The sequence below is a fragment of the Macrotis lagotis genome, chromosome 3 (assembly GCF_037893015.1).
Source record: "Macrotis lagotis isolate mMagLag1 chromosome 3, bilby.v1.9.chrom.fasta, whole genome shotgun sequence".
NCBI classification, from domain to species: Eukaryota; Metazoa; Chordata; class Mammalia; order Peramelemorphia; family Peramelidae; genus Macrotis; species Macrotis lagotis.
In genome coordinates, this window is record NC_133660.1 from 276,003,811 (window position 1) to 276,024,335 (window position 20,525).

A 20,525-nucleotide genomic window follows, 5' to 3' on the forward strand; every position below is an offset into this window, starting at 1 on the left:
GAACTGGGAGGAGCACCCCCAGAGCAAGTTCAATGCAGTTCAACCCTTACTGGGCCTACTGGGTGTCGATTCACTGACCTGGCCCACTGGGAGAGCCGCTGCTCAGTGCGGGCATCTGGCCCCAAGGAAGGAGATCTGGGAAGGCCTGAGAAGAACTCACTGAGGGAAATGACCCCAAGGGCCAGGACTGGCTGTGGGTGCTGGGTGCGCTACCATCAGATGGCAGGAGGGGGCTCTAGATGTGTTCAGAGCCAGAGACTCCCAATCAAGGCTCTGCCTCCTCCCCTCCCAGAGCGTGGGCTTCCAAAACAGACCCCCTTGTCTGTAACCAAGATTGAGCAGGATTGAATAAACAAAGTAGAGAGACAGAGTTAGAGACAGACAGAGGGGAGGGAGGGGGGGGGGGAGAGAGAGAGAGAGAGAGAGAGAGAGAGAGAGAGAGAGAGAGAGAGAGAGAGAGAGAGAGAGAGAGAATACTCTCAGAGCTAACTTTCCCTGGGAGCCAACCAAATATCCTTCCTCACATTCGGCCACCACCATCCCCAACCCTTTTCCTCTCTGGATCTTTGAAGACCCCTTAATTCAAATTTCTCTCTTTTCCAACTGATTTTGCAGACAAAACTAGACTGGGCTCCTACTTGGTTCTGGGCTCAAAATTTTAAATTCTGCCTAGATTCTATCTCAGCTAATCCACAGGATTTAGTCAGGAAGGATCCTTTGGGATCATCCAGTCCAAGAGCATTTGACAGTTGAGGAAACTGAGACCGAACAGTGGTCCCGAGGTCATAAAGAGCAATGCCAGAATTTGAGCCTATAACTCTCCCCATTCCACCTCCTACGGCAGTGTCCCCCACTCTCAACTGGCCAAGGCAGGGCTTCTGCTCCCTGCTGTCCACCCTCTCCTTGAGAGAGAGCCTAAAACGTCTCTATATTCAGAAGGCATCTCCCTTCGGTTCCTGCAGGTACTCCCAAGATGAGAAAAGAGAATCCTGCCCCCTCTTCCCCACCCCCAGTATAACCAGCCCCTCTGTCATTTGACTTCCCAAGCGGGCAGGCAATGCCTGTGCCTCCATCTGTCTGCTACGTCTAGAGCCTACAGGCTGTGGCTGCCCTTGGGCACAGCTCCTTGTACAAAAGGCTCCAGAGACTCTCCTTAATGTTCGGGGCCCTTTCCATTATGAGCTATCCAAAAGATAAGTGGGGAAGGATAAGGAGGAGGAACTTTATCTTACCTTTAAGAGGCACATCCCAGCCATCCTGACTGGGCTCCAGGGTGGGAGTTGTCTGCCAGAACTAACGGATGAAAGTGGACATCCCTGTTCCCATCTGGGCTCCTAGAGCAGAATCCTATGTTAGTCTATTGGGCTTTGGGCCATTCTTGGGAATGGCGGACCCCCGCTCCCCGACTCTCTTGTACTACACCTTATTACAGGACAGAGCTGCCTCCCATTTGTCCTGGGTTTCTCTAACCCTGAATGTCCATCCTCATGGCTGGGTCCCCTGAGGATGGGGGGGGTGGTGGTGGTGGTGGTGGGAAATGGATCTGTCCCCCCAACTGCAGCTCAAATCTCAGCCTGCTCAGGACAAGTGACTTCGCAATGGATGTCTCAAGGTTGACCTGGCTTCCATTTCCAAGGGCCCTTCTCAGGCCTTCCCCAAACAGGCAGAATGGAACATTCATCTAAGTTAATATTAGGGGCCAAAAAAAGAAAAAACCCAAAGCATAAAGAGAAGGCTTCACTTTGGATTCTCTCACGTGTCCATAGGGAGTCTTTGGACAGTGTGGGGGTCGGGACCCATCCGGAGAACAAACACTCCAGTGAGAGGTTAAAGGGTCTGGCCAGACGGCTGTGGAATGCACCAATTATGGGACCCTTCCCTCCTTTCACTCCAACAATCAGCCAGGAGCCAAAGCCACAATTCTCAGAGAAACAAAGAGTCTCCAATCTTGCAGGGACCCTGGAGGTCACCGGTCCTCACCCTATCTTCTGCAGAAGGGTCCCCCATCCCCACAAGTGGGCAGCCTGCCGTTCAAAAACCACTTATGGAAGGTGTCCCTTGGGCAAGGCTTGGGTTCCATGGAAGGGGTGGGGGATAATGGAGGGCCTGGAGGGGAAGGAGCTGCTTTCCCCCCAGAAAAGTGCAAGGCAAGGACAGAGATAATTCTGGGATAATTCAGAATGTGAAAAGAACAGAGGTTGTTCCTATAATGAAGCCTGGGAGATCCCAGGAAGGAGGACTGATTTGGTGGGAATCTGGGAAGGCTTCCTGAAGAGGCGGCATGTGAGCTGATCCTTGAGAAGAGAAGGATGTTAATAGGCTGAGGTGTTAGAGTGCATGGCACCCCCAGGTGACCTCAAGGACAAAGGGGTAGAGGCGAGAGAAGTGGGGTGTGATCAGGAAAGTGAACCAAACGCTCAGAGCCGAAGAGGCCTTGGAGACACCGCAATGTCCCCCACATCCTCCCTGCCAGGCCAACCTTGTCTTAAAGCTCAGAGCCCCCCCCAACCTTTGTGCCGGCTCTCAGGGTGCCCAAGTTTGCACCCAGTTAAAGGGAGCTCAAGTCAAAGTGAGCATAGGGGCTTTCCTGTGACTCAGAGATCTCATCGCTGGGTGACTAGTGATGCTGGGGGGTGGAGGAAGGCAGACCTAGGAGCAGTGGCAGGTGCTGGGGAGAAGGGACAGAAAGATAAAAGGGGGGTCTTTGTCAGGAAAGGAGAGAGACCCGCAGAGAAACAGAGTGACAAAGACAGATGGAGAGATCCAGAGATAGAAACAGAGACAGAGAGAGCTGCCCCTGGCCCAGAGTGGAGGCGGTTGCTGAGGTGGGGAGCTTCACCTCAACTCAAACCCAGCTCACTAAGCCCCTCCTACCTCCCCTCTCACACTGTTGAGGGCACCCACATCCTCTCTCACCCTCAGGCTCCCAACCTGGGGTCGCCCTGGATCCCTCACTGTCTCTCAACCTCTCCATCCGTGTCCAAGGCTTCTGATTTCCCCCTGCTGCCCCTCAGATCACTTCCGCAGCATCCCTCCATCAAGGCCCCTTTTCCCCTCTGACCCTGCCCCCACTCCAGAACAGACCGCCCCTCCAACCTGGATTACTGCGAGCGGGATGGCGCTCCCCCACCTCGGCCTCCCCCCTCTCCGGGTCATCCTTCATTCAGCGGTCAAGTTCATTTTTGTAAACCGCAGCGGACCAGGCCAGCCCTTGCGCCTCCCACTTAGCCCTACTCTAAACTCCAGTGTCTCCATCACCTCTGGATCAGCTCTGATGGGCTTTCTAAGTCCTCCAGCACCTTCCCCTTCCATCTCTCCAGGCTTCCTCCACCTCCCCCCCTCACCAACTCTTCCATCCAGTGCCCTTGGCCTCCAGGCTGTCCCAGGAACAAGCCCCTCAGTCCTGCAGCTCTGGGCATTCTCTCTGGCCATTCCCCAAGTCTGGAAAGTTCTTCCTCTGTTGCTCTGACCACTGAGCTCCCTGGTTTCTTTAAGTTCCAGGTACCATCCCCACTTTGTTTTCTTTAATTGATATATTTTTTTTTTATTTTTCCAATTACATGCTATGGTGGTTTTTCACCATTTATCCTTTAGAAAGTAGATGAATTATACATTCTACCACCCTCCCTTCCCTCCTCCCTCTCCCCTCCCCATGGTGACACTCTGGCAAAAGTTGTACATGTATTTTTGTGGCGAACATGTTACATATTAGTCATTTTGTGTCTGAGGAATTAGGATTAAGAGGAAAAAGAAAACCAGGAGATAAGACCAAAAAATGTGAGTTGGGTTTTGTTTTTTTAGGTTTTTGCGGGGTAAATGGGGTTAAGTGGCTTGCCCAAGGCCACACAGCTAGGTCATTATTAAGTGTCTGAGGTCTAAGACCAGATTTGAACTCAGGTACTCCTGATTCCAGGGCCAGTGCTCTATCCACTGCGCCACCTAACCGCCCTGAGAAGTTTTTAAAAAGTGACCCTAGTATGCACTTAGATTCTGTGGTGTTTCCCTCTGGAGGTAGGTCTCCCTTGGGGTCTCCCAGGGGTGTCCTTGCTCTCTGAACTGCTGGGAGATGCAGCATTCCTTCCAGTTGACCATCTCACCACGTCGTTGTTAATGTCTTCAGTAGTCTGTTGGTTCTGCTCCCTTCACTCAGCATCAGTTCATGTTAAGTCTTTCTATGCTTCTCTAAAGTCCGACCTCACCTTTACTAAGAGCCTTCTCCAGCCCCTTGGGATTCCAGGACCTTCCGTCTGCCATTGTCTCCTCTTCATCCTGCCTGTGGCCCGTCTGCTTATCATTACCTGCCTCTAGTCCCCCCACCACTAGATTGTAAGCTCCTTCAAAGCAGCCACTGTCTTTTGCCTCTTCTCATACCCCCGTACTTAGCCCTGTGCCGGGCACAGTCAGTTAAATATTGATTGATTGATTAATTGATTGATCAGAGACTCGTGGGTAGAGTACCAGGCTTGGAATCAGGAAGACTTAGGTGACCTTAGGCAAATATGCCTCAGTTTCCTCAATTGCTAATGGGACTGCTTACTTCCCGATGAGGATCAAAGAGATTGTATTTATGGAGTGCTTGCAAGTGTAAACACTTAGGAAAGGCTTCTGTCCTCCCTTTCCCACCTCCCTTCCTGGGAGGCTGCCCTGGTCATCATGAGGAGCAGATCTCCATCGGCATCTTCTTTCTCCTAAACCTGGCTGTGGTCCGGAGGGGGCTCTGGGACTTCAAGCTCTGCCAGGAAGGGGCTTCCCTCTAGGCTGTGTGTCTGTGGTCCAGTAAGCAGTCTTGCTGAACTCAGAGGGGGCATTGAGGGCCACTTTGGAGGGAAGATACCTTGGGGACTAGACACCTCTTTGTGATCAGGGTCTCAAGAAGGGGTTTCTGGGTTTTCCAAGGCTCTTGGGCAGAGCATGCCAGGCCTAGTGAACCAGCAAGGCTTGGAGCACAGGTTGGCTCCTAGGTCTGTTGTCCCAGTATGATGGGGGAGGGGACTGACCCCACAATTCTGACCCCTCCCCCTCAGAGAAACCTGGATGTGGGTCAGTGGAGAGTGCGCCTACCTTTGTGACATCAGCCCTTGGAGTGAAGCATCCAGAAGGACAAGAAGTTCACATCTACGAGTTAGGCCAGTGGGGAGCCCCTCCAAGCTGCATAGCGTTAGGGACCTTGGAACCCCAGGCCCTCCAGCAGAAAATGGGCCTGTCTCCTGAGAGTATCTGAGAGCTCTGGCATTAGCAGAAAATTAAGGTGCCAGCTGTTCACACTTTACAGAATGCCCCTGTGGTCCAAAGCCTTCCACTGGGCCAGAGACCTCCCCTCTAATGCAGGTTTTCATCCAGGGACATTAGGCAGAGTGGTTCAATGGAAAGGTACTGGTCCTGGGGTCGGAGAGTTGCCTCTAATTCTCATTATCTGGAGGACCCTGACTAGTCACTTCACCTTTCTGACCTCAGATTCCCCATTTGTAAAATGGGGGGTGGAGTTGAACTAGTGGCGTCTGTAATCCTTCCCAGCTCCACATTTATCTTCCCCTAGTTTTGCAAGCCCCGAAGCTGCCTAGAAATGCCAAACTTTGTGGTTCTCCCTCTCCTTACAGCCTGCAGGGGTCTTCTACAATCTCTCCTCAAACCAATTCAATTCCTCTCCACTGAAGGAATATTCTTTGGACCAGACTTGGGGCTGGCATGAACTCCTCTCTTTTCCCTGTAAGGGAGGGAGGGAGCCAGGGTGAATATTCTGGGATGGGCAAGCCTCTAGGGCAGTTCCCGCTCCTAATCCCTAGGCCACCACTGCCCCAGAGATGTCTACCTGTCCTCCCACAGCAGAGAGGGCACTCTGTGGATAACTGCCTCCAGGCTCCCACTGGACTGGGTCTTGCTGTCTGGTGAATGGCTCTTTGCCCTCAAGTTGGTGAGCAAGCTTGGCAGAGGCTGATGGTCCCATCACATTGTCCAGTGTGGCCAAAGGAGGCCCATTGTAGGGAGGTTTCTGACCGGCCCAGAGTATCCTTCTGTGAAACTGGCTCATTATATTGCCCAGAAAGCACTTTGGGACCCGACCCGTGTCCGTGTCTGCCATTGGGGAGCTCCCGATTGGGAGGGAAGGAGGGTGGCAACGCCTCCCAGCAGACTAGGCATTGTGCCAATGTAACTGAGCAGATGGTGACCCTCAGGTCATGGGACTCGATTCTGGAGATCGATGGGAAAGGGAAGTCTCCAGTTTGGAGGCCAGATGGAGCATTCTCAGTGCTGCCTCGGAGGAATCTCCATCTTCGGGGATGTGTGCACTGGAATGTGGGCTGGGGGGGGGGGGGCGCCAGCCCCAAGGGCCCTGGCCTTGAGTGGGAGGGGGACCTATTTGACCCAGCCCCCTCCTGGAGGGGCCAGAGCAGCTGGGGGATGGAGGGTGGTTAGTAGAAAACTTGGACCCAGGAGACAGGAAATGAAAGTCATGTCAACATCCTGGCTCTATCCCAGGCCTTGGCTGAAAAAGCCCACTGAGTCAGGATTATTTCTTATGTCTGCCTCCCCCCCACCCCACCCCAACCCGAAAATCAATTAAAACTACATTTCACATAGTCATTGACTTCCAAATTGGAAGGGAGGTCAGAGGCCATCAAGTCCAACCTCTTCCCCCTCCTTTTACAGAAGAAGAAACTGAGGCAGATAGAAGTGAGGCGACTTACCCAGGGTTACACAGCTAGGGCATGTCTGGGACTGGAGTTCTGATTTTAATTCCAGGATTCCGCGGGGCTGTCTCTTTCAAACCTCTCCTCCCTCAGAAAGTGGGCTGCTGCTGAAGGGGAGGGGGCCCTGAACTGGAGGGCACTCAGGCTGGCTTCCCAGGGTGGGGGGGGGGATCAAGATTTGCCAGGCCTAGGCCAGCTCTGTTTTAGGGCTTAGATAAAAATCATTTGCAGCTGCAGTAATAATCCAGGGCTATTTAGTGCTTCCCCATAAGTTCTCTTCCTTAAGTAGAATAACAGTCCCCCTGCCATCCTCTCTGTGTTAGATCTTCGCCAGTGGGAAGCCCAGATGTTAACCGATGGGCTCTGACTTCCTAGAACATGGCAAGGTTGGGTTAGCCAACTCCCCCATTCTTTACCTCCTTCTTCTTGGGGCTCAGGGATGCTCATCCCTGGGGTCTCACAACCTAGGCCAAGGGTTTTCTTCACCTTTTCTCATAGCCTTCTCCTCCCAGTCTGCATGTGGGTGACCTCTGTCTAGGGGCTGTTTTAGGGGGCTTCCTATCAAGAGGATTGAGGACTTGGAGCTAGAAGGGACAGGAGCTCCCATGGCTGAGGACAGTCAGTATCTAAGGAAGCCGTGAGAAGCCAGGGTTGACCAAGGAAGGGGAGAGCCAAGAGGATTCATAACTGTGGGAGACATGTCCCACCACCAACAGACAATGCCCTAGAGGAGATCACCAGCTGGCCAAGGCTTCAAGTCTGGCAAATCCTTCCTCAAGTTAGGCCAGGACCAGGAGCTAGAAGCAGGAATCTGAGTCATCCTGTCCACAGCCATGCCCCCTCCTGGATTAAATTTCAGCTTGTATGGGTAGACAGGTGAGCAAGTGGATCTGCAGGTAGGCAAGCAGGCAGACAGGCAAGTGGTCAGGCAGGTGAGTAGGTGGGCAGGCAAGCAGGTGGGTAGGGTTATAGATTCACAGGCCTGTGAATGAAATGATTCCATTGCTTTCTGTGCTCACACTGTCCTTGCAAATGTTCTAAGCCTCTTGCATCCATTGAGTTATTTTGCCTCACTCCATCCTCTCCCCTGTGAGGCAGGATCCTGAAGCAGGAGCTAGTCATGGCCTTCAATGTCCCTGATCCAGGCTGCTACCTTTACCGATGACCCTGAGGACCACATGGGTCCACCTTGCTGGTGTCAATGATTGTTGAGTACCCAGAGTCACCTCCCTGCTGGAGGCAGGACGAACCAGAACATCCCGGCTGTGGGCCTGGGCCTGAGGCTCTCACCCAGGCAGGGGCTTCAGCAACTCTCTGGCTGTGAGTTGTAGAAAGGATACTGAGCTCCTGATCCCAGTGGAATCAGGGGTCTAGGCCTAGGTCTGTGAATATTAGCACCATTTTACAGATGAGGAAACTGGGCTGACTGGTTCATCCAAGGTCACCCAGCTAGCCCTTCTCAGAGGCCTAACTGGAATTTGGATCTCATCACTCCTCCCCATTATCACCCTGCAAGGTCCCTGGGTCCCTTCCACAGGTAATCTCAGGTTGTTCCTCAGCATGCTCTGCTTTCCTTATTTCCAGTCTGGCATCTCCCTAGTAGGGCAATGGGTGTGAGCCACAGACCCCGAGGCAAAGGCCTGCACCTGGGAGGGTCCCAGCCATAAGATCCCTCCAAGCTGGGACTCTAGTGAAGCACAGCCCCTTTGAGGCAGAAGCCTAGGAGGGCATCAGTCTCTGGAGAGAAAAGGCCTCAAGATTCCCAGGGCTGGTGTGGATGTGGGCTTGTTCACCTTGGCCCATCGGGTGTCCACTCTGCTCCTTTGGGGGCCAAGCTCAAGCCTTAGCAGTGGCTCCTTTGGAGGTCATCTGGTGCACGTGAGTGAATGGGCCAAGGGGGAGCCTCGGCAAAGCCAGGATTCTGGCTGGCGAGGGGCTCTTGTGGCTGGGAGGGGCTCTTGTGATTGGCAGTCACTAAGGAGGGATTTTAGAGCCTCTGCTTGCTTCGTTTCTGGGCCTGGCCCAGTCTGGCTCTGTTGGACCCTTCTGCTTTCCCTGAATCCCCAGCAGCCCCACTACCTTTGGGCACCCCAGGATTCCCCTCAGAGAGATGAGGGACAGATGGGACTTAAAAGGGGCAGCCTTGTTCTCCCCTCCTCCCCCAGCAGCCGGGGCCTGCTGGGCCGAGACGTGGGAACGCAGGGAAGGCCCCCTTCACAAAGGCCAGGCCAGGATGCCCCCCCCACGCCCCCCACCCCACCCGCAGCTCATTAGGGCTCCTGGGGGGAGGGGGAGGGCCACGGGTGAAATGCAAATCTAATTAGTCTGGCATTGAGCTCTTTTAAAAGTATTAATGGAGCCTTAGAAATAAGATGTTGGATGTGGATGAAGAAACTGCTTATAAAGAAATTACGCCATGACAAAGGCCCGATTTCTTAGTATTCGATGATGCGGAAAGCCTGCAAGGGGCAGTGAGGACTTTGCTAGCCCGGATTTTGCTCCATCGCCCAAAGTAATTAGTTTATTGACCTCTCCTTAGGCCTTTATGGGAGCAAAAAGACAGAACATTAAGGGGACCGGGGCCAGGAGCAGCCCAGCCTCCTGCAGCCTCCCACCTGGGGCTGGGCAGGTGTGAGATGCTGCCAAGTGACCCTGCCTTAGCTTCTCCCCTGCCCCAGCTCAGCCCTTTGATCTCCCTTCCCCAGGTCAGGTGAGGCTGTGCAGCCCCTTCTAATTCTCTGGAAGCCCTAAATTCTCACCAAGTGAAGGACTTCTCCATGACTGGTGAAGGCTCATGGGCCTGTGGAGAAGGGGAAGGAAACCATGATGGCCTCCAGTCAGTAACCCCTGCATAATGACGCCATTGTATCGGAGGTTCTCCTTCTCTGGGTCTGGGAAGTGAGGCTACATGGGAAGGTGATAAATGGTCAATCTGGTCATCCCTCTCCAGTTCTGAGGCCTCTGTCCTAGTCATCTCACATCTGAAACACATGTGAGTTTATGAATGGGAACCAGGTGAGAAGGGTTGTGATGATGGAGGAGATCATCAGGATGATGAGGATCTGCCGAAGGTGGGGGCAGGCTGGGGAGGGGAGAGCCATCTGCAGGTATCTGCAGGACTGTGAGACAGCAGAGGGGTAGATCTGTGCCCCTTTGCCAAATGAGGAAACTGAGGCTGGGAAAGACTTCCCCAGAGTCACAGCCACTCAGTAATGGAGGAATGAATTCATTGAAAGATGACCCTGGGCTATAGACCAGACTGAAAGCCTTCTGTGGGGATATTTTGTTGTCTAGGAGATTTTTATTCCTATATGGACTGGTCCGGATGACCCCGTGGCAACAGAGCAGCTGACTGGTGAGGTTTCTGCTTATGTCATTGCTTTCTTGAAGATGTGGTTGGAATTCCACTTCTCTTTGCATTCTTTGTGTGAGCTTCAAGTCAATTCAAGAAGCATTTATGAAACCCTCCTGGAACTCCTCTAGAAACATCAGCATTTCAATGGAAATGCTGCTAGTTTATCCCCATTATAGAAGTTTGTTGATGGTTTTAGCTAGATACTGATTGCTATTTTAAGGAAAATTCCATTTATTCCTATACTTTAGAGGGTTTCTAAAAGGGCTGAATGTTGCATTTTGTCAAAGACTTTTTCAGCATCTATTGAGATAATAATTTCTGTTGGTTTTGATATTGATATGTTCGATTATATTGATTGTTTTCCTGTTATTGAATATCCCACCTCCCTGGTATAAATCCTACCCGACCATGGCATATAATTCTAGTTAGAATTTGTTATAATCTCTTTGCTAAAATGTTATTTAAGAGTTTTGCATCAATGTTCATTGGGGAGATTATTCTATAATTTTCTTTGTTTTAGCTCTTCCTGGTTTAGGTATCAGCATCATATTGAATTTGACAGAACTTCTTTTTCTCCTATTTTTAAAAATAGTTTATATAGAATTGGAATTAGTTGTTTCTTAAATGGTTGGTAGAATTCATTTGTAAATCCGTCTGGGCCTGGAGATTTTTTCTTAGGGAGTTTATTGCTGATTTCTTCAATTTCTTTTTCTGAAATGGGGTTACTAAGTATTTTATTTCCTCTTCTGTTAATCTGGGTAGCTTTATTTTTGTAAATATTCATCCATTTTACTCAGATGGCTAAATTTATTGGCATACAATTGGGCACAATAGCTCCAAATTATCACTTTAATTGCCCCTCTCTGGTGGGAAATATTCATTTTTGATATGGGTAATTTCGTTTTCTTTCTTTTTTTAAATCAGATTGAAGGTTTATCTATTTTGTTGGTTTTTTCATAAAACCAATTCATTTTTATTAGATCAATGATTTTCTTTTTTATTATTATGGCTTTCAATTATATTAATTTTTCCTTTATTTTCAGAATTTCTAATTTGGTATTTAATTGGGGATTTTTAATTTATTCTTTTTCTAGCTTTTTTAGTTGTTGCCCAACTCATTGATCTCTTCTTTCTCTAGTTTATTTATATAAGCATTTAGAGATATAAAGTTTCCCCTGAAAACTACTTTGACTGCATCCCATAAATTTTAGTATGATATCTCATTGTCATTATCTTGGATGAAATTGTTTATTATTTCTATTTTTTTTATTTGATCTACTCTTCTTTAAAGTTAGGTTATTTAGTTTCCAATTAACTGTTGGTTTATCTTTTCGTCGCCCTTTATTCCATGTAATTTTTATTTCATCATGATCTGAAAAGCATGCATTTCATATTTCTACTTTTCTACATTTGCTTTTTATGCCCTAGTACTCAGTTTTCTCCAGAAGTCTATCATATTGGGGAAGCTAGGTGGTACAGTAGATAAATCACCAGCCCAGGAGTCAGGAGGAGCCGAGTTCAAATTTGACCTCAGATATTTAATACTTTGCTATGTGACCTTGGGCAAATCATTTAACACCCCCCCCCCCAAAAAAAAGGGCTATCAGATCTACGTTTTCTAAGATTCTATTCACCTTCTTATCTTCTTGTTTATTTTGTAGTTAGATTTATCTAATTCTGAGAGAAGGAAGTTGGGGTCCCCCACTATTTTAGTTTTGCTCTCTCTCCTTGTAATTATTAAGCTTCTCCTCTCAGAATTTGAACTTCACATTTCAGAAAGGCCTGTAATGGTGGTGAGGGTGACTCTTCCTTTTCTCTCTACCACCCCCAGCCCAAGTTCTGCTAGTATGAGGCCCCACCTGCTGCACATCTTAAGAATCTTGGGACTTCTAGGGATTTCTGTGCTCCTGGCACCAGCCTCCTTTGTTTGCCCCTGGAAAATCAAGGCCTTGAGGGAGGACAATTTCCAGGAGCAGGAGAATGTCCTGGGAGGGGCAAGCTATTTAGAAGGGCTTCTTGGTCAGGTACAGTTGGACTAACCAGTTGCTAAGGTCCACTCCATCTGGGAAGTGGGAATTTTGTGATATACAAAGGTGGGGGTGGAATGATCGCCAGTCTCAGAACCCAGAGGAACCCTCAGGGGACGTTCATCCTGGACACTACCCCATTCCCAAAGGAAGGCGGATGTTCTGGGGCTCTCCTGGCAGCTCACCCAATGTCGGTTATTCTGCCCAAAAGGGCACATTCTGGTAGCATCTCCAGGAATCCTGAAGCATGAAGGCAAGTTCTATCATGCTCACCAAATCCTCTGAGACCTCTCTAGATGTCAGGTTCGGCCCATGGAAGAAAACTCTTTTTTTTTTTTCTTGAGACCCAGGTCTGAGAAGTCTCTGGCTCTGGCAGTCTCATGTAAACATCCTACCTACCTTTCTTCCACTCCCCTTCCCTATGAGCCTGAGAGTTGCTGGGATGGGGGATCTAGGTATTATTGTCTTCTATAGAGGCCCTAGTCAACGTCTTCATGATGAAAAGAAGGAAAGAAGGAAGGAAGGAAGGAGTGAGGGAGAGAAGGAAGGAGGGAAATAGTGAAGAAGGGGAGAGAGAGGGAGGGAGGGAAGGAAGGAAAGGAAGGAAGGAAGGAAGCTTTAGCTATAGAATGATCTCTTTGGATTCCCAGTCTGGTCCACATCTGAACAGAATACTCACTCCAGCCTACCTCACTTCAGCCTTTCTTTGGATTCCCCATGGAGGGGGAACTCCCTATTTCCCGAGGCAGACCCCTTCTACTCTGGGACAATTCAGGAAATATTTGTTGAATGAATAAAAAAGATTCTGACCTGTACACAGAGAGCTCTTGTCTTCAGAAGCCCACCTGTTCTTTCACCAGATGTGGGCTGCTGCCTGGATCTGACAGTTGCCAATGCAAACACTGGCTGCTGTTCCTGCCTTGGTCTGACTCCTCTCCTTGCCCCAGGCCCTCTCCTACACCTGCAATCCATGTGGCATGGGCACCTTTCTTTGTTGCGTTCTCAGGCAGCCAGCAAGCCTGGGAGCTATTCTTGGGGCCAAAACAGAAGAAGGTTTTCATTCTTGAGCCTTCCCCAAGATGAGGTTCCATGGCCCAGGCCCAGCCAGGTTGGCCATGCCAGAGATGGGGGTGGGGGACTTGAAAGTCTCCCAGGGAAATGTCCCCCTCTCTGTCCCACTGGCATTGAACAGGACCTATTTTATTTTGGACAGAGATTTCTAGGATCTGAGGTTTCAAGTTGGGAAGAGCTTAAGTTGAATCCAACCTGCTTACCTTGGAGATGAGGCCTAAGGGCCAAAGAGAGTGAGTCTTTGGCCCAAGGTCATCTGGGTAATACCCAGCAGAAGCGGTATCTAAAATCAAGTCCCCAAGCTAGCTCTTTTCTCACTGTCTTCACCGAGGCTGAGTTCAAAGCCCACAAAACCAGAGGTGTGGCTAGAATCCTGATCATGATATGCCTGCTGCCATCTTTGGAGATGAGGTGTCCTGGAGCAGAGCCTGTGGGTAGCCCAGCACCCTCTCACCCCAGTTGCCCTAGTAGCCCTCATATCACAGGGGAGTAGTGGGTATACCTCACCTTGGAAGCCAGCCTGACAGTTTTGCTTTGGCAGAGCTCACTTTGTCCCAGTCTTGAGGGACCCTCCCAAAAAGCCACCTCTTTCAACCCCCTTGGTGAGGGGCTCCCCTGTCTGTTTCCAGATAAGTCAGGGCCACTTTCTTGGAGGAGACCCCAGCAGAGGGAAAGTGCCAGGTTGGATGTGGTGGGAAACTGAAGACCTTCCTCTTGGTCACCTCAGGCTGAGGACCTGGACATTCTTCCTTTGCCTGAAGGTCCAGAAGCTTAGGCCATTTGACTTAGAAGATAATATAGGGAAGCCAGGAAGGTTGCTCCGGCAAGTTGTTGGCCCCAACTAGCATCTACACCTCTCAGCTTTGTTTACCAGCAGAATTTGGCCAAATATTCGCCATCTTTCTTCCCTCCAGACACATAGTAGGTGCTTTATAAAAGCTGATGGACTGGTTCATTCACTTCCTTGGAATTCCTTCTTTTACATAATTAAATCTAGATCTCCATCTAAATGGGGCTTTCAGAATTGAATTTCAGAATGAAACCAAAAAGACTGAGTTTGGGGTAAATTCAAAGAACTTCTGTAGTCCATTGATGCCAACCAAGGTTGGGGGCTGACTGCTGAGTCTGGGCATTATCAGAGGGAGTCTTTCAGTTCTTCCTGCCAAGCAGAGTGACTGGTGTGGCACCCATAGATCTGAGATGATGATGTTTGTCCTTTGTTCTCAAAGACATCAGGGAGGTGAAGTGGTGACATGCATGTGAATCGAAATGGGGGGGGGGCGGTTCAAGTCACTGGCCTCACCTTCTCCTCTGGAGTCCAGCAGCCAGATTTGGATCAGAATGACTGAAAGTAGCCTTGGATTAGAGGCAATTGGGTTAAGTGACTTGTCCAAGATCACACAGCAACTTGATGGTGCAGGAGGTAGAGCCCTGACCCTGAAGTCAGGAGGACCTGAGTTCAAATGTGGCTTCAGACAGACCAGTGATAAAGGGTCAGTGTATATTGGAATATTGGGGTCTACCCAAAACCACAGAGCCACAGAAGGTCAGAATTCAAAGGTGCTGAATTGCATAGGGCTGTTTCCTGAAATTAGAGAAGAAATCAGGGGAGGTGAGTTTGAATTCTATCTCATTTCTCCTCTCTGGCCTCAAGTTTTTCATCTATAAAATGGCAGCTTTGGCCTAAATGTTTCTCATATCATGGTTCTGTGACCTCAATGCCTTCATTTTACTAAATGGGAACCTGAGATCTTGGGGAGGGGGGAATTCCAGGCTGAAGTTTGACCCTGTGATGCCTCCCCACCCCTAGTCTTAGAGCCCGAGAACCAGAGCAAGGGGATTCTGACCTGAACTTGCAGTGTTCACCAAAGGCCAGACCTAGTTGAGCATCTTGGCCCGTTTCAACATCCTGGGCTCACTTTTTCAAGATGCTTGCCCTTGCTGTGTAGGCGTGGAAAGAGGCAGCTTCCCCCTCCAAGGCCATATGGGGTCCATCATCAGGTGGGTCAGCCCATAGCTTTTGCCATGGACTGGAAAGGAACTGCTTGTTATTTCTCTCACAGCCCTCCTGTTTTTTCAGCCCTGCTCCCCCATTCCTTGGGGTGCCTTTACTGCAGACTCAAAGTTGCTTTTGTCATTAGCAAAGCCTGGACCCAAGTGGCTCCCTTGGCTGCCATCAGGGCTGAGCTGATTCTTCTTTCTCTTGTTTTCTTCAGGAGCTCCCAATAAGTCACTCCAGGCCAGCCGTTATTTGTAGTTAATCATCTCCTTGTGTTGCCCAGCCTGAAACTGGATCTGCAACCCCCCCCCCCATTTTCCTTCCACACTGGGCTGGCCCCAGGCCAATTTACCAGTTCCATTAACTTAATGAGCCTTGACAGGCCACAGCAGCAATATTTCTGGTCATCTCCTTGGGATTTCAACTTGCTCCCCTCCCCGGCCTGATCTTGTTGCTCCAACTCTGGCTGCTCAGAGCCCCAATTTAGTTCCCCAAGGGAAGAAGCTGCAGATCAAATGGACGTTCCCCCATTCTGGTCTTCTGGAGGGAATCGGATCAGGGAGTTTCTTGGGGAGCCGCTCACTGGCCCCCGAAACGGGAGAACGATGACATCCCAGTGACTTTCAGGGCTGTGGTAAAACTCCAGAATATATGAGCTGTGAGGTTATGGTGGGAGTTTCCTTGACTATAAATAATGCTCTCCTGAGGTCGTATTGTTATAATGATAACTTAATCCTCACCCTTAATGTGGGTCATTTTCCATGGATCTCAATTATTGCTATCCTCCAGTCCACAGAATTTCCTGGTTTATCGTGGGAGTAAGGAGCAAGTTTGGGGGGGGGGGTCTCTGTTCTCCCTGCATAGGCAGCCTACAGAGGAGTGCTGGGTTTGAGAGAAGGGCTAGAACAAGTACCCCCACCCCCCGAATTCCTCCAGTTCTGGGTCCCTCACTTCTGCCCACTGAGTCAGTAAGTGAAGAAGCCACAGTTGGAGCGGGTAGGTGACACGCCATCATTGGGAGTTTCCCTATTGATTGCCCTCACAAAACGGGGTATGCCAACTTGTCCTTTCCTTCCTCCATGAAAAGCCTCTGGATGCCCCTCTGTAAAATGACAGGCTTGGACTTGGGGAACCCTCAGGGCCCTTCCTGCTCTCTGTCCTATCTGACTGACATGGTGAATGCAATTGGATGGCCCCCTTGCAGCCAAGATGCCACTAATTCAGCCCCCTCCCCCCACAACCGTGGCTCTGCTTCAGCCAGGCTTGCTTTGGGAGTCTGAGGAAAATGCTCTTTTGAGTAAAGCACATTGAGTCTAGGGCAGCTAGGTGGGGCAGTGGATGGAGCACTGCCTTTGGAGTCAGGAGGATGGGACTTTGAATCCAGACACTTGACACTTACTAGCTGTGTGACCTCGGGCAAGTCATTTAACCCTGAATCTCATTTCCAGAGCCATCTTTGGTCATCCTGATTCATATCTGGCCCCTAGACCCAGATGGCTCCAGAGAAAGTAGAGCTGGTGACTTAGCACAACCCCCCCCCCCCCGCCACCCCCAGTCAAATCCAATTCATGTGCTTGTCATGGCATCACCTCCCTGCTGTCATGGTCTTCTTCGATAATGAAGGACAAACATTATCACATTGCTTCCACCCCAATGGGTCCTGAATCCCCTCTCAGGATTTTTGGTTAATGAAGTCTGGATGCAGAAGGGTCTGCATGTAGCGGCATGGCCCCAGGGAGAAAGTCTGAAAACCATAGTTGAATGGCCCCTGCGGCTGTCTTCCTCCATCTCTGGTTTTCTCTTGCTGGTGTCCTTGGCCCCGGGTAACCCCTGTCTAGGTGCTGGGGCTCAGACCCAGGCTCCCAAGGAAGAAGCTTAGAAATGGATGACCTGGGAGTGTGAGGGTCAGTGGGGTTGTAAGGACTCTGCGGCAGCAGGAAGCCCAGGATAAAATATGACCTCCCACCATTGACTGGGCCTTTGGCTTCTGCCCCATTGTTGCTGGGCCAGAGGACAGTGGGAGACACATGCCAGACTTGATCTGTCTCGTGGCCGAGCTCTGTTTCCTAGAACCCCAGGGTGCAGGTGTTGACTCTGACCCAATCACTGAGGCTTGGAGAGACAATTTATGGTGCAGCCATGCCCCATGTCATAGCATTCTGGTCACCTTTAAGGAAGCCTTGGGTTCAGCCCTGGCAAACCTCTCAGTTCTGTGGCAAGTGCTAGGAGGTCAAGATGAGAACTGCCTCTGAGAAAATTGGGCAGGAAGGGTTTGTCTACCCAAGCCCCATTTGGTGGGCCCAGGGAGAAGGTTCTGGAAGGCAAGTTGCCTCTTGGACTACATCACTGTTTCTCAACAATGGGAGAAAGGAGGAAAGTGGAACTGGTCATTAAGCCAGAGAAGATCCCTATTCCTTCTTCCAACCACTGAGCAGGGCATGGCCAGGGAGAGACTCCTAGTGGAGTCTAAGCTGAGAGATTTTCATGAGCTCACACACAGATAACATTCACAGATGCATGGAAAAAAATCCCCAGGCTTCCATTTCTGATCCTACCTTGGTTCAGATTTGAAGCTAGTGGATCCTTTCAAGGCCAATGGTGCAACCTCATTTCTTTATAGAGCAGGAAACTGAGGCAGATCAGGTGATGTGACTTGCCCAGACCAACATGGCTAGTAAGTGTCTGAGGTTGGGTTTGAATCCAGGACCAAGCTAGAAGAGATCCTGATGGGATGTAAACAGTTAAGTTGTGAATACTAGTCAACAAGACCTAAACCTTCGCTGTCCCAGGTGTCCAGAGACTTCTCCCTGGCCCACATACCTCCTGGCTCCAGGTTGACTATGACCCATGGAAGAAGCTTTGAGGATCCCTCTCCCACTTCTATTCAGCCCTTCCTTCTCTTGGTTTCCTGCAGGAAAGCTTAAACTGGTCATGAGGAATGTGATGTACCATGCAGCAGACTCCTAGGGGGAAGGAGGGTCCAGTTGTGTCTGGAGCAGGGAGGTTCCTTTGGGGATTGATAAAGAGGAAGCCTATGCTTCAGAACAGGTGACGGGCACCAGGGGACATGATCCGGCCCTCACCACACACATGTGCATGTGTGTGGTGTCTTGGGCTACCTTGGAGGATGGCGCAGTGGTCTTGTGTAGCTTCTGTATCTCAGAGTGAGGACATTTTAGTAATGCCTGCAACAGGAGAACCTTAAGAGGATGTCTGTTTTCTGTTTTATTTCATTAAAACTGTTCACTTTGTCATTAATGAGCATCTCTATCCTCTATTTAGGTAAAAATGATTTCTCCCACACATCCTGGTGAAAGTGGTCTCTGGGTCCTCTGTCTACTCCCATCCTCACTGAGAGCTCTTCTTCCCTCCTCTGTTACCTGATGCACACACATCTCCCCTTCTCTTGCTGGGCCTACCCTTCCCAATAGCCTTGAATTCTCAGTGGTGGATACTTTCCAGGTTCCTTAGGTCTGGGATGCATCTCGGGTTCAAGAGGTTAGTCAGTCCTCTTCTTTGTTTCTGACTGGTCATGTGTGGGGTGTGAAGTCAAGGACATGTTTATTTGGCCTCTGGTGGGGGCCAGAGCTGAATCAGGAGGGGAGAGTCAGCCCTATCCTACCACACCCCAAAAGCGGCCTACAAGCATTTTAACAATTTTATTTTTAATAGTATTTTCCTTTTTTCCCAATTTCATATAAAAATGTTTAATGTTTTGTTTTTTTCTTCCCTTATTCTTTCCCAAACTGGGGTTTCTTTTCACCTTCTCCTTGTCTTGGTGATGAGGACAGGTGTGACCTGGCCACCTACTCTAGGCCCTGGCAGCCCCTGTGGTGATGCTGCCAGTCTGGCCACTCTCTGGCACTAGTTTTTGAATCTTCCCTCCATTAACCCCTCTCTTTCCCTCTACCTCCCCCACAAAACCCTGCCCTCGTGAGTTCATGACAATGATGAGCAACCCCTCACATCTCATGCAATCAGTCACCTGAGACCTCGTACTCATTTTAGGTCTGTCCATTCCCTTCAAGAAGTCACTCCTAGAAATTAACTGGCCCTAGGGGCAAGCAGAAAAGGACCACCATAAGCCCAGGGTTCACTCTTCTGTCTGTGGGTGCTCCTTGCTCTACTGGATGACCAGCAAGGTGCTGGGCCCCTCAGCTGGTTCCCTCTTGGCACCTTCTTCTCAACTCCCATCCACCCCGTTGTTTTTTTTTAGATTTTCTACATTCCTCCATTTGCAAATCTATGTTATACATTTTTCTACTACCTAGCCTTCCCCTTCCCCCTCCCCATGGCAGCCAAGAGTCTGGTAAAAATTGAACATGTACATATGTGTTTAACATATTTATATATTTGTCATTTTGTGTATGAGGAATTAGGATTAAGGGAAAAGAAAGAAAAATCATGAGATAGGAAGGAAAAGCATAAGAGAAGTTTTTAAAAAGTGAACATGGTGTCCATTCAGATTCGGTGGTGTTTTTGCCCCTGTGGATGTGGATGGTGTTGCCCTTAGCAGGTCTCCCAGGGTTGACCTTGATATCTGAAGTGTCGAGAGGAGCTGCATCTGTCATAGTTCATCTCACAATGTTGCTCATGTGGACAACGTTCTCTTGGTTCTGCTCCCATCGCTCAGCATCAGTTGCTGTAATTCTTTCCATGCTTCTGTAAAGTCTGACCACTTATGATTTCTTACAGAACACTAGTCCTCCAGAACATTCATGGACCATAGCTTGTTCAGCCATTCCCCCAACAGATGGGCATCCCCTCCATTTCCAATCTTTGCTACTGCAAATGAGCCGCTATAAATATTTTTGAACAGGTGGTATAGGCCCGGTATTTGGGAATACTGGTATTGCTGAGTTAGAGGGTAGGATCGTTTTATTGCTCTTTGGGCATTGTTCCATATTGCTCTCCAGAATGACTGGGTCAGTTCACAACTCCACCCACAGTGCATGAATGTCCCAGTTTTCTCACATCCTCTCCAACACTGATCATTTTTCTTCTTTGTCATCTTAGCCAATCTGATAGGGGTGAGGTCCCTCTGGAGGAACCACAGAATTCAAACCCACTCCTATCCCCTAAAAAGAAACACTGGCAAGAAGCTGTTGTGATCACAGGCAGCACTTGCAGGTCTGGACTTAGGGGAGGAGGCAGCAGGAGCTGGGACATGCTGTGGGCATGGGGTGTCAAGGGGGGTCTCCACCCTAGACAGGTCAAGCAGTCAGCCAAGGCCCCCCCCCCAGGTGTGTTTAGAAGGGAGTAAGTGTCAAGGTCAAATGATTTCACTGTCTGGAAAGCCTCTGCTGCACGTGCACCTCTGGCAATGAAGGGAAGTGGAGGTCATTGATTCAAGGGGTCCCAGAATTGACCTAGGCATGCCTTGA

The 20,525-nt window shown here is 49.8% G+C and overlaps 1 long non-coding RNA gene across 1 annotated transcript; it reads left to right on the forward strand.

Annotated features, from left to right (window-relative positions):
• Nucleotides 1-3,551: 3,551 nt before the first annotated feature.
• Nucleotides 3,552-10,969, forward strand: LOC141518626 (uncharacterized). The gene is made up of 3 exons (XR_012477241.1): nucleotides 3,552-5,248; nucleotides 8,274-8,567; nucleotides 9,395-10,969. It is a non-coding gene; the product is annotated as an uncharacterized LOC141518626 (long non-coding RNA).
• Nucleotides 10,970-20,525: the final 9,556 nt, after the last annotated feature.